Here is a 12,388-nt window from a genome sequence, read left to right on the forward strand (position 1 = left end):
GTTCTCAAACATAGTGACTACAGACATCTGGCCTAACATCCGCTAACATCACATAGAACTAACTTTGGGAGATGATGCTCTGGTCCTCCTTCCACCTGAAACATCCAGCCTTGGATTTCCAAAAGCAAACTCCAGCTAGTATGTTGGGATCAATGTGGACTGGTGGTCTCCAAACTGAGAAAGCATAAGACTCACTTGGAGGATTTGTTGAAACACAGAGGGCTGGATAGATTCCAGCCTCAGATTCTGACTCAGCAGGCCCAGGGTCAGGTCTGAGAATTTGCATTTCTAATACATTCTCAACTGATGCTGATCTGCTCCTCCAGGGACCCCATTTTGAGAAACACTGACAGGTAAAAAAAAAAAAAAAAAAGCCTCATATACAAGTTAAACAGCAGACATAGATGAAACTGTCTACTCTCTGCAAAGAAATCAAATCTACTTCAAAACTTGAAACATCCATTCTCTTCAGGGACAAGTTCTTAAAGGAAGCATTTCATAGATGTTTAATAAACAGTCTTCGGGATCAGAAAACAGCATGTGCACAAATCCCCATTCCCACCACTGCACGGAGCACGGACAAGTTAGTAAAACTTTCCAAGGTGCAGCTTCTTCATCTCTAAAATGGGGATGATAACAATACTGACACAGACTGCAGGGTGACTGGGAGCATACCTGGCACTTAGTAAGTAGGTGCTCAATAAATACTGGATATTCTTTCTGGTAACTTTGTTCTTTGACCACCTGACCTGGCGAACAGCTCATCGTCCGTGTGCCGTCTGGTGGCTGTGCAAGATGCCATTGTTTACACTCACTCCCAGCCTCCACGTTGCACAATCTCAAGGCACTTGCTGTCTCTGGGGACCCCATCTCCCCTCCCAGCCTTGTGGCACTGGACCGGACACCTGTATGTGAACACTTGCAAATATCTTAGTACCGGCTGATCATTATCTAGAGACAAACCGAGAGTGTCAAGGGAGAGCAGCATCTCGTGTAAACCTCACGCTGCCCGCAAAGCTGGCTCTCTAAGGACAGGGGCTGTTAAGGATTGAATTGTGTCTTTCCAAAATCAACACATTGAAGTCCTCAGCCCCAGGACCTCAGAACACGACTATATACCGAGACAGGGCCTTTAAAGAGGTAATCAAGTTAAAATGAGATCATTACAGTGGGCCCTGACCCACTATGACTGGTGGCCTTGGAAGAGGAGATGAGGACACAGACCTGCACAGAGGGAATGCCACGTGGGGACACGGGAGAAGGCAGCCATCTGCAACCCAAGGAGAGAGGCTGAGGCAGAACCCACCCTGCCGACACCCTGATAGCAGACTTCAAGCCTCCAGAACAGTGGAAACATCAACTTGGGTTGTGTGAGCCACTGTTGGAAGAGGTCACAGAGAGGACACGACTGCTGGTTGACCCGTGAGCTGGACCCGGGCAACCAGAGGCTCCTCATTTCCTCCTCTGTCCTTAGAATGAACATTCTGCACCATGCCCATGGTGAGAGCTGCTCCAAGGACACAGCCTTGAGAGAGCAAAGTGTTGCTGAGACCATCTGGACGGAGTATGTGCCTGAACCCCGTTAAGGCCTCCATAGAAACTTTAAGATTCCAGTGGGTGGGCGCAGAGACGTACCCAAGGCAAGTCTGGTTGGTAAGTTCCCTTGCTTATATAATCTGCCACCTATCATCATGGGGTGCTCTCTCTTTCTTCCATCTCTCCTTACCCTCCAGGTACAGTGGCTGGTTTCCAAACTAACAGCCACCCCAGTCAGTGGTGTTTGTTATGACAGCGATAATACTACAGTGGCCACAGGGACCCTCCCCACTCCTGCTCAGGACCCAGTATCACACTGTGCAAGAGAGAGGTGGGAGGTCCCCTGAGACACTACAACTGAGAAGAGGAGAGAGTGGAAGCCTTTACCTGGGGGTTCTGGCGGCAACTTTTAGCCCTGCTGCTTAGTGGCCATGGGACAAGTCATGGGTACTCTCTGAACCTCTGTTTTCCTCTCTCTCCCTATTAGGGCTGCTGGAAGGATGGAGATGAGTTATCAAAAATGAGCCTTAGAGTCCAATCCATGGTCATGCCATTAGCTTAGCAAGATAAGTGCAGGAACCTCCTAATAGGCTCTCTGCTTCTCCTCCTGCCCTTGTGTCCCGGCCTCACTACCGCAACAGGAAGCTTTTTAAAATGTTCATCAGATCACATGCATAGCTACTTAAACCCTTCCAATAACGCCCCATCACATTGAGCAGGAAAGCCAGACTCTGCACCATTGCCTGCAAAGCCCTACAAGAAAACAGCCACTGCCAGCCTCCTCCTCTCTCCCCTCTCTCATGCCTTAAATTCCATTTGGGGTGGCTTCTTAGTGGTTTCTGAAACAAGCCAGCTTATTCCTACCTTAGGGCCTTTGCACTCTCTGATCCCCCTACCCAAAAGAATTTTCCCTCAAATTTCCACCTGGTTGGGTCCTGTCTCCTCCTCGGAGCCTTTCTTACTCATCCTAAAGAAAATGGTATCACTTCATGCTGTTGTCTCCCTAGATGTTCTGAGCAGTGGCTTAGCCCCACCTCCTGAGAGTAAGCACCTTTGTCTGTTCAGGGCTGCCTCCCCAGCACTTGTTCAGAGCCTGGAAGGAACGCAGAAAATAGGTGGTGCATGAGAGTGCTTTGCAAACTGTAAAGTGCTACGTAAATGTGAGTGTCACAAGCACCCCAAAGAGCCAACCAAGTAACTCAAAGAAAAATGGCATGGAAAAGGAAGGGGAGGATGGAGGATTCAGAGTGGGAATGCGGAGGGACATTAAATGGTGATTTAAGAAATAAACCAAGCAACCCATTTTCTTAAATATATGAGGCTTGTGAGCCACAGAAGCACAGATCACACTGACAATTATTCATTTATTCTAGTCAGGCTTTATCTGCTCCACCCAGTCAAAGGAACCACATAAATTACAGATAGCCACAGTCCTCCCGGAGCCAGGCAGCAGAGCCCCTCCTTGGGGCCGCCCGGGAGGGGACACTGGCCTGGCAGCCAGGCTGACTCACCCTCATCACATTAGCCCTCCTTCCTGCATCTGGGCCTGTCTCACTGCTGCCTGCCTGGGGCCTGCACTCCCACAGCGGGTGGGTCTGTGATTCACAGATGGCCCATCACTCCTGGTGCCAGCAGAGCACCACCCGAGCCTATCTTTAGAAGTTCCGCAGGCTGAAAAATCAATTTGCCTGCCTGGCACCCGTGCCTGGAGCCTCCCCGCTAATATCAGCAGCGGGCAGTGTGTGGTTCCCCCCCACTGCCCTTGCACCAGGCCTCGTTCAAAGTGTGGAGGGCCTGGCAGTGCCACCTGATGAGACTTCTGTACCCAAAGATACACTGGCCCGCCCTCAGAGTTAGGCCAGGCCTCACCCAAAACCACAGGCCAACACTAGACCTTGGAAAGCACTGGCAAGGAGGAAGCCGATCACTCCAGGTCCTGGCTGCCCCGCTGGCACACTCCCCAGGTGGTCATCTGACACCCCATCCACAAGTGGTCATGCCACAGCAGCTTGCCCAGGCACTGTGAGTTCAGTCTCCTCCTCAGAGCAAGGACCAGAGCACAGCGAACAGAATATGACTCCTCATGGCAGTATAGACTCAAGAGCCCAGTTCCCAATGCAGTGGCTCCTCCCAACCCACTCCTAGGCGTCCCACTTACTGGAAATGACATGAGAATCCAAGAAGCCAAAGGGAACCCCATGCTCGGGGCAGGGGGTGACCATCTGGTTAGACCCTGACCATATCAATACGGTCTTATTCCTTCCTAGAGAGATGCACTGGGAAACTGGCTTGGCGAATGGACTGCAAGGAGAAGACAGCTAGAGGGAGTAAGAGAAGAGGCAGGGTGGCCCTAGCTGTCCCCAACCTCTGTACCTGTGAACTCTCTCTGCTGGAGCTTTGAGAAGGACCTCTGACCTTCACCTCTTGACCCACATCTAGACACCATTTTTACAGACATTGGGAGATTTGGCTTATGTCTTTCAACAGTGCAGTCTAGAGCCCTGCCCACTCCTGCTTCTTCCCATTATTACTGATATCTAATCACATCCAGGTCAAAACAAGTGGGAGGGGCTCCCTCCTACTGACTTCTAGTTGAGAAATGAAAATGACCCAGAAGAGTCTGAGGGCTCAATCCCTGAGACCTTGCAAAAGTACAATCCTGTCTTTGTTTCCTTAATGCAAAAAAAGGGGTGCAAGCTTGCCCATGTGCCCCTGGGAACCAGGCTGCTGAGGCAAGAAGGGGGCTCTGGGTGGGAGGAGCCCTGGCTGCTCTCCCCCAATCATCACCACAAGAACACAGGCCCCTGAGTGTCCATCTTCCATCTTTACTCAAGGAAAGGTAGAATGACCTGGGTTTTTAATCTGAGAAACTGTTTGCAAACCTAGGTAGTTAATGCAAAAAGAGAAATAACCCATAAAATGGTAACCCTAGCAGACCACCATCCTGTCCTCGCTGAGAGCGAGAGGGGGGTACATCCACAGGTCTGCATCTTCCTCTGCTTCTCCCCAGGAAAGCCTTCCCGGCCTGCCTCTCTAACAGCAGCACTGGCCAGAAGGTGAGATCAGACCGATGAGACAGGAAATCTGGCTCCCACCACGTTGAGGAGGGAACCAGGACAATGACCAGCAGGGATGGGGAGCAGCGTGGGTCAGGCACTCCCAGTCGGGCGCTGGGAGGGGGGCAGGGAGCCCCAGGGCTTGTCCCACAACAGTGTCAGCTTGCTTGCCCCGTGAAGGATTTTACACCTGTCTCGTCCCCTTGTTTGCCCAGCACAAACAGAGCAGGAAGGCAAGAGTAAACAGCACTCCTGGAGCCCCCAACTGCTAGGAAGCCTCCACCAGACATTGCACGGGTGGCATTTCCCAAATCTTTGTGGGTCACCCCTCTGCCTGCAATGTCTTCCCTCTTCTTTCCTCTCATTCAAGGCTAGCCCCTCTCCTTCCTGGAGATTCTGTAAAGTATCAGCTCCTCCAAAGAGCTGCCCCCTCTTCAGTGCCCTGCCGCCAGCCCTGTGTCCACCAGCCTGGGGAACGTCTCTCTTGGGCATGCACACTATTCCTGCATCCCACTGGCCACATGACTAGCCAGGAGCTGATCCAAGGAAGGGCTGGGTCTTTCCATCCGGTCATCATGGAGAGCTCAGAACACAGAAGCAGCCCCGTATAGAACTAAAGCATGCAAAGCTTCAAGGAGCAAAGGTTTTCTGAGTTCCAGCCCTCCCCAGTCCCCTTCACAATCCCTCCTTCCCCCAGCACTCATCCTTAGCATCTATCTGCTCAAAATTCAACCTGCCAAAGCGCTTTTCTCACTGCCCTGTGTAAATCAGCACTTCCTCATCACTACTTTTCCCCTTTCCCTCTTTTACTTGTCCATTTGCACCTGTCACCACCTGACTTATCCTGTTTACTTAAAGATCCTATTAATGGTCTGGCTGCCCCCTAGGAAGCAAATCCCCGAGCAGAGGGCCTGTGTCTGCTTTGTTCTGTGCAGTTTCCCCAGCGCCTAGGACAGTGCCTGCCACACAGAGGGGCACAGTAAATGTCTAAATGAATGCAAGATCCTCTCAAAAAGCACTGCACGAAGCCGAGGCCTCAGAGACCCTGAGAAGCAGCCAGAACTCTTGCCTCTTCTTCCTCCTCCTCTGCTATCAGTGAGCAGGACACCTGCAGAACTTTCCATCTCTCAGGTCTCATCACATTTCTGTGACTCAGATGCCACAAAGCAGGTCAGGAACCCCTTCCGTGTGAGTGCAAGAGGATACAGTGGGGCACCCATGTGAGGGGATGGGGTGCAGGGTGAGGATCTGAGTGTGTACAGGTGGACTGAGGGGGACAGGGTCCAGCAAGGAGGCATGTTTGGGGAACTGCAGTGTGTGAGCAAGTGTGCAAGTTTGGGAAGCGGAAATGTTTGGGCACAAGGGAGTGGAGTAGCAGAGGGCGTCTGTAAGATGAGGGGGAAGAGGAGCAGGCAAGCGTGTGTGGGTGTGCACATGAGTGTGAACGCAGGCAAGGTGTGTTGGTGGGTGGAGGTGTCGGTGCTTCCTCCCCCTGGTGCAAACTGCAGCTGGAGAGACACAGTGGGATGAAAAGGGTTCTCCCCTGGGTCCTCAGGAAGAATCCCTCCCTCCCTTTCCTGCTCCAGATCTATATCATGCTGTATGGGAAGGAGCTAATGTAACCAGAACCCAGGCCTCCTTTATTAAACATCCAGAAGGCAATTACACAGCAGCAACCGGGCAATCAAGTCAGCCCCTCTGAAACACAGGCTAATGCTAAGCATGGGTGTCTTCCGGCTCTGTGGGTGTGGGGTCACCAGCACCCACCAGAAGGAGCCCAGGCTCCTAGTGATTTTGCACCACACAGAGATCTGGATCTCTGGAGCTTTCAGGAAGCAACAGAGGCACTCGAGCAGGGTATGAGCACGTTACTACCAATGCATAGCTAATAAACTTTGCAGACTCTGGAAACTGCCAGGCTCAGAAGGGCGGCGACCTGCTGGTCTTTTGGCTGGACTGGGGCTCACGGGTCCCTTCCAGCAGGCCAAGACACGATACCTACGTGGAGGGGGCTGCAGACAGGAGGAAAAATGCAAGAGGCTGCTTTCCAGAACCCAGGACCGGAAGGGAGACTGGGGGCGCAGACCCGGCTCTGCGTTCACTTCCGCATAACCTCACTCAGCACCCATTTCTTTCTGCCTTATTGATGAGAGGGAGCTCCGTGGTCACCTAAGGCTTGGGGCTTCCAGATGGAGGGAGCGGACCCATAAGGAGAGGAGACAGGTTCGGCTGCCTCCCCACGTTGCCATCAGGGACAGCAGGTTGGGGGTTTGAACTACGGAGTCGCTCCCCAAGACAGTAATAGAAGCAAAATGGGGAAAACCCAACCATGGTGGGAAGCCACGTGCACTTGTATTAATGCGCTCTCCACGGAGATCATCTCCTGGTTGCTAAGCACCGGCCGTACACACAGTTACTATTAGAAAGTTAATCATGGAAAATGCTGAGGTCTCTTTGCCCGGCCCGGCATCTCACGACTCCACGCTACAATTTCATCTTCCATATAACGTTACCGGACAATGCCACTGGCTCCGTTCGCTCCCTGGTCCCGGGCCTATGTGACCTTTCCATTCCCTTCAAGCTGCACGCCACGTCAGCCCCGCAGAGCTCGAAGACTCGCTGGCCGGGGCCTGGCCTGGATCAGCCCACTGAGATTTTCCATGCAGCCGCACAGCCAGCAAAATGCTCAGGGGGGATTAAGACAACTTGCTCCATCACCCAAGACGCTTTAGGGAAGGGAAAAACAGCACCAGCTCCACCTTGGCTGCAGAGGAGATCCACACACCATCTGTACCCGAGAAGAGAGGCCAGAGCACAAACTGCTTCTCCACCCCCAACTTGCAAAGCAAGGATTAACTCCCACCCTGTACTTGCTAAAGCTCCCCAGAGACGCCAGTCATACTGGAAGGTCAGCCTCGTAAAGGGCTTAGTTCCTGTTTGTCAGTCAACACCCCAGGGAGCAGATAATAAATTGTTTCTGTTTTATGATTATTTATGGGTGCTGGTTCTCATTTCTTTAGCCTGGATAACAGGGAGGAGAATGCAAAAAAGTATTAAGGCTCAGTGTTCTGTGATGACCTAGAAGAACGGGCTGTGAAGCAGGGAAGGTCCAAGATATATATGTATGGCTGATTCACTTCATCATACAACAGAAACTAACATAACATTGTAAAGCAATTATACTCCAATTAAAAAAGCGTATTAACATCCCAACCAAGGTCACCCTGCCTGCTGCCTCTCTGACCCAAAGACTGAGTTACTGAGTTATTGTGGCTTTTATTAGTAAAACCAGGAACAATAAATACCATGAGTGCTTACAAAGCCAAGTAATTCTGCGAATATCTCAACAGCTACAACCTGCCTTGGTGAAACACAGAATGAGAATTATTTTTTCCTATAGTTCAAGCTAGGGGTCTTCTGACAATGTAAGTGTCTTCTGCTTAGTGACACTAGAAATAAGAAAAGGGACTTGTTCGAGGGGCTGGATAGTGTGAGGTCAGGAGCTGGCGGGTTCCCAGCTCTACCAGCTATGTGACCTTGGGCAAGTCCCTTCATCTGGCAGATTCCCACATCACACAGAGTCAGTGAGGACTCAGCGAAAGGATGCACACAGAGGGCTTGGCATGGCATCTAACAACAGAGCAGAACTCCCTAAACATTAGCTCCTATCATAAGATATTATCATGACTTAATATGAGTGTAATACCATCTCAAGCACAATGATGTGATCTCTTTGGTCCCCATGCCACCCAGGGATGGAGATGAAGAGGGCATGTCCTCCACTGTCCCTCAGCGTGGCTTTCGTGCAGCACTCGCCCCAGAGGAGGCCCCTGGGCATCCCACACCATACACTCCTCTGCTCCTGGGAGCCAGCTCACCACAAGTCTGTTCCCACACCCTCCCTCCTATCCTTGACTAAGAGCAACAGGCACCACCATCTCCATTTTAAAGAGATAGGCTGGGCTTCCTTGGTGGCTCAGTGGTGAAGAATCCGCCTGCTAATGTAAGAAACGGGTTCGATCCCCGATCCAGGAAGATCTCACATGCCATGGAGCAACAAAGGCCATGCGCCACAGCCATCAAGCCTGTGCTTTGCCGCCTAGGAGCCGCAGCTACTGAGCTCACCAAGGGAGGTTAGCCCACAAGGACCAAGTAAACAAAAAAATAATTACAGATCATGATAAGGGCTTTGAAAGAGCCAAAGGGGCACTGACGTGAGTAACAAAAGCACTGCTGCTGCTGAGTCACTTCAGTCGTGTCCGACTCTGTGCGACCCCAGAGACGGCAGCCCACCAGGCTCCCCTGTCCCTGGGATTCTCCAGGCAAGAACACTGGAGTGGGTTGCCATTTCCTTCTCCAATGCATGAAAGTGAAAAGTGAAAGGGAAGTCGCTCAGTCGTGTCCGACTCTTAGCAACCCCATGGACTACAGCCCACCAGGCTCCTCCATCCATGGGATTTTCCAGGCAAGAGTACTGGAGTGGGTGCCATTGCCTTCTCCAACAAAAGCTAACTGCAACATTTGTTATATGGTGTATTTATTATGTACTTTCTGTTTCTCAATAGATGAAGCTCCTCGAGGACACTGATTTGTGTCTGTTCGTTAGTACATGCCATGTCCCTAGAATAATGAGCATGACACACAACATATATTCATTGAATGAGCATTGCTGGATGGTTAGAAGACTTCTCTATCCCAGTGGTTTTAAGCTAAGACATGACGATGAGAAGGAGCCAGCATACAAAAAGCAGGCAGAACCAATAATTCTAGCCACAGAGAACAGGACATGCAAAGGCCGTGAGGTGTATCATAGTTTGGCATGGTTTTTTTTTCTGTTTCACTGTATTTTTATTTAATTTGATGTTTTTAATAGGTATTATATTTACATAAAGAAGCAAAACAATATAAAAGTTACATACCAAGAGTATGGTTCCCACCCTCTTCTCTCCTCCCTATTAAAACACTTTATTAGATTTTTAAATTTACCTTCCAAGTTTTCTTTATTGGCATGTTCTTTGTGGACAGGATTCTAGAGGCTGATAATGCCCAGGATAGACTGACACCTTTTTGTCACTCTCATCCAAAAGCAACCTTTAAAAAGTCACAGGAGACACCATCCTCTACTCAGTAAATCTCTGAGCCCTATCCCCTGTCTTCCCCTTCCACATCCTTGCTCTCAGCTGGTTTCCTCAGTTTCCATCCTGGAGCCTCATTCCTGGTGACAGCAAAGTTCAAGGTTAGCGGCAGGCACCCTAGTGCTGGGAAGCCAGGTTCCAACCCCAGTTTAGCCACTTACTGCTAGGCTGACTTGGGGCAAGTTACTCAACCTCTCCCTGCCTCAGTTCCCATTTTTAAACCAAAAGTATGAGAGAATCAATTCTGAGAGCAGCTATAAGGGTAAGACAAGTTAAAAGATAAGCTCTTAGCTTTAGTCACTGATACACAGGAGGCACCCAGTAAATGTGAGCATTGTCGGTATCTATTGTAAGCATCATCATTCCTATTATTAGATTCCCATTCTCTGCTCAGCCCACTGGGAGTGATGATACTCACCCACCCCAGTACCACATCCAGATTCCCAAACACCTGAACACTCTTGCCTTAGAGGTGGTTATCAGTCAGATATGCCCATCCCAAATCCTAACTCAATACACTGACTTCTGGGGACCCTAAGAGGACTCAGGGCTTCCCATATGTTCCCATAAGCCACTTCCAACTGGCTCCTCGGGGCTGCCTCTGGTGTCTTGGGAAAAAGTAGGGGGACTTTTTGATCCTACAGAAGGGTTCTACAACCACGACTGACACTTGAACTTCCCCCGGCTGACATTCTTTCCTTTAACTTTTTACAAAAATACCCCCAACATGTTTGCCTTTTCATGCCTCTCCTCCCCTTCAACACTCCTCACCTCCCCCCAAATCCCCAGTAGTTTCAAAACTAAGTAACTGTTGGGAATTGTATTTAAAGATGCTAATTTAGACACACACGTCAGAGGACGCTGAGATAGTTTTCTTAGCAACAGCCTCTCACCCACGCCTTACAGCTGCCCAGGAGCAGGGCTTGAGGAAGCCCCCAGGAAAGCAGGATTTGTAGGAAGCAGAGTTTGAGGAGCCCAGTTTAGGGTCTGCTTCTGGCCTCTACCCTCGGAGGGCAATCTCCAAAGGTTCAAACTTTGCCACGCTGCCAACTGCACCAGAATGGTTCTTAGGACAACCAATTATTTAGGTAAACCCACTGTATCACATTTTGAACTTACAGAACTGCTAAGGTAGAGAGCCCTAATTTCCTGTAACAAACCTCCATCTTCCTTTTGACTCAGCTTCACACATTAAATAGCAGAACCTACCCTCAAAACATAGTAAGACTCCTTTCCGTGTTGTTCACATCAAAATGCAAGCATGAGTTCCATCAGAGTCACGTCTCCAAATGATGGGGACAGAGTAAAAAGGACAACGTAAGGGATTAAATAGTTAATTCCACCAAAGGATTGTCAGTAGAAAAAATATGGGAGATCCCTGTAAATTAATGATTACTCAGGAAAGCATGTTTGCTTAACCACAAAACCATGCCACAGAAACACGTGACATGCCCCCAGACAATAAAACAATGGTGGCAAGAGACCCACATCCTGCCCAGCGCACTCAGTAAGTTAATGATCCCTAGGACATACCCTCCGGAGAAGGCAATGGTACCCCACTCCAGTACTCTTGCCTGGAAAATCCCATGGACGGAGGAACCTGGTAGGCTGCAGTCCATGGGGTGGCTAAGAGTCGGACACGACTGAGTGACTTCACTTTCATTTTTCACTTTCATACATTGGAGAAGGAAATGGCAACCCACTCCAGTGTTCTTGCCTGGAGAATCCCAGGGACGGGGGAGCCTGGTGGGCTGCTGTCTCTGGGGTCGCACAGAGTCGGACATGACTGAAGCAACTTAGCAGCAGCAGCAGCAGGACATGTTCTCTGCGCATATAAAAAATAATAATTTATGGAAGTGCTTATTGTACAGAGACAAAATATTTTTTTACAGTCCTGGCTTGATCGTGCAGGAACAAAAACTTGTCTGCCCAACCTAGAGGAGAAGCTGATGACGGAAACATGACATCTACTCAAGAATGAGAAAGTGGTCTTTTCCCCCTCCCTACTTTTCCTGTGATTATAAAACGGCAGCCCACTAAGTTCTCAAGGCACAGCACCCTCTCACCCGCCTGTATGTAAGCCTCACAAGTGTTCTGTTCTAATAAATCACTTCTTATCTATCACTTTGCCTCTCACGGAACTCTCTCCGTGCTGACACATAAAGGATGGAGACCCCCACCCCGAAACTCCACCTAACGGTCTCACAAGTGGCAGAGTAACATGTCCCCTCCTTTACAAGCTCTCCTGAAGCACCCTCAGACGGGAGCAGTTTTTCCCTCTCCCGTCTCACAACTCTTCTCTGATATCTCACTTAGGTAGCAAGTTCAAGGGCAGGCACATTTTGTCTCCCTCTGGACTGGCACATCCTTGAGAAGTACAGCCATGTCTTACTTGACCTTGGATCATGTCTCCACTGCACTCACATCTCAGATAAACACACAGTATCTGTCAAAATGCCTGGAGCACAGTCAGTACTGAATAAATAGTTATAGGTTCCCAAGGTAAGTCATTTTATAAATCCAAGAGAGGAGTTCACCCATTTGAACAGTAAAAAAATAAAGTAACATTGGTATTATGTAAGATTGCCTGCAGTTGATCTCATTTGTAAATATGGCTTTTCATATGCTGGGTTTTCCTTAAAAGGGGGGTATATGAATATG

At 49.7% G+C, this 12,388-nt stretch overlaps 1 protein-coding gene across 16 annotated transcripts in view; it reads right to left on the reverse strand.

The window, feature by feature from the left end:
- KCNMA1 (potassium calcium-activated channel subfamily M alpha 1) overlaps positions 1-12,388 on the reverse strand; it is a 774,726-nt gene that overhangs the window by 654,910 nt on the left and 107,428 nt on the right. The gene's annotated exons all lie outside the window — the stretch shown is intronic.

This window comes from Bos indicus, chromosome 28 (genome assembly GCF_029378745.1).
Source record: "Bos indicus isolate NIAB-ARS_2022 breed Sahiwal x Tharparkar chromosome 28, NIAB-ARS_B.indTharparkar_mat_pri_1.0, whole genome shotgun sequence".
Classification (NCBI taxonomy): Eukaryota; Metazoa; Chordata; class Mammalia; order Artiodactyla; family Bovidae; genus Bos; species Bos indicus.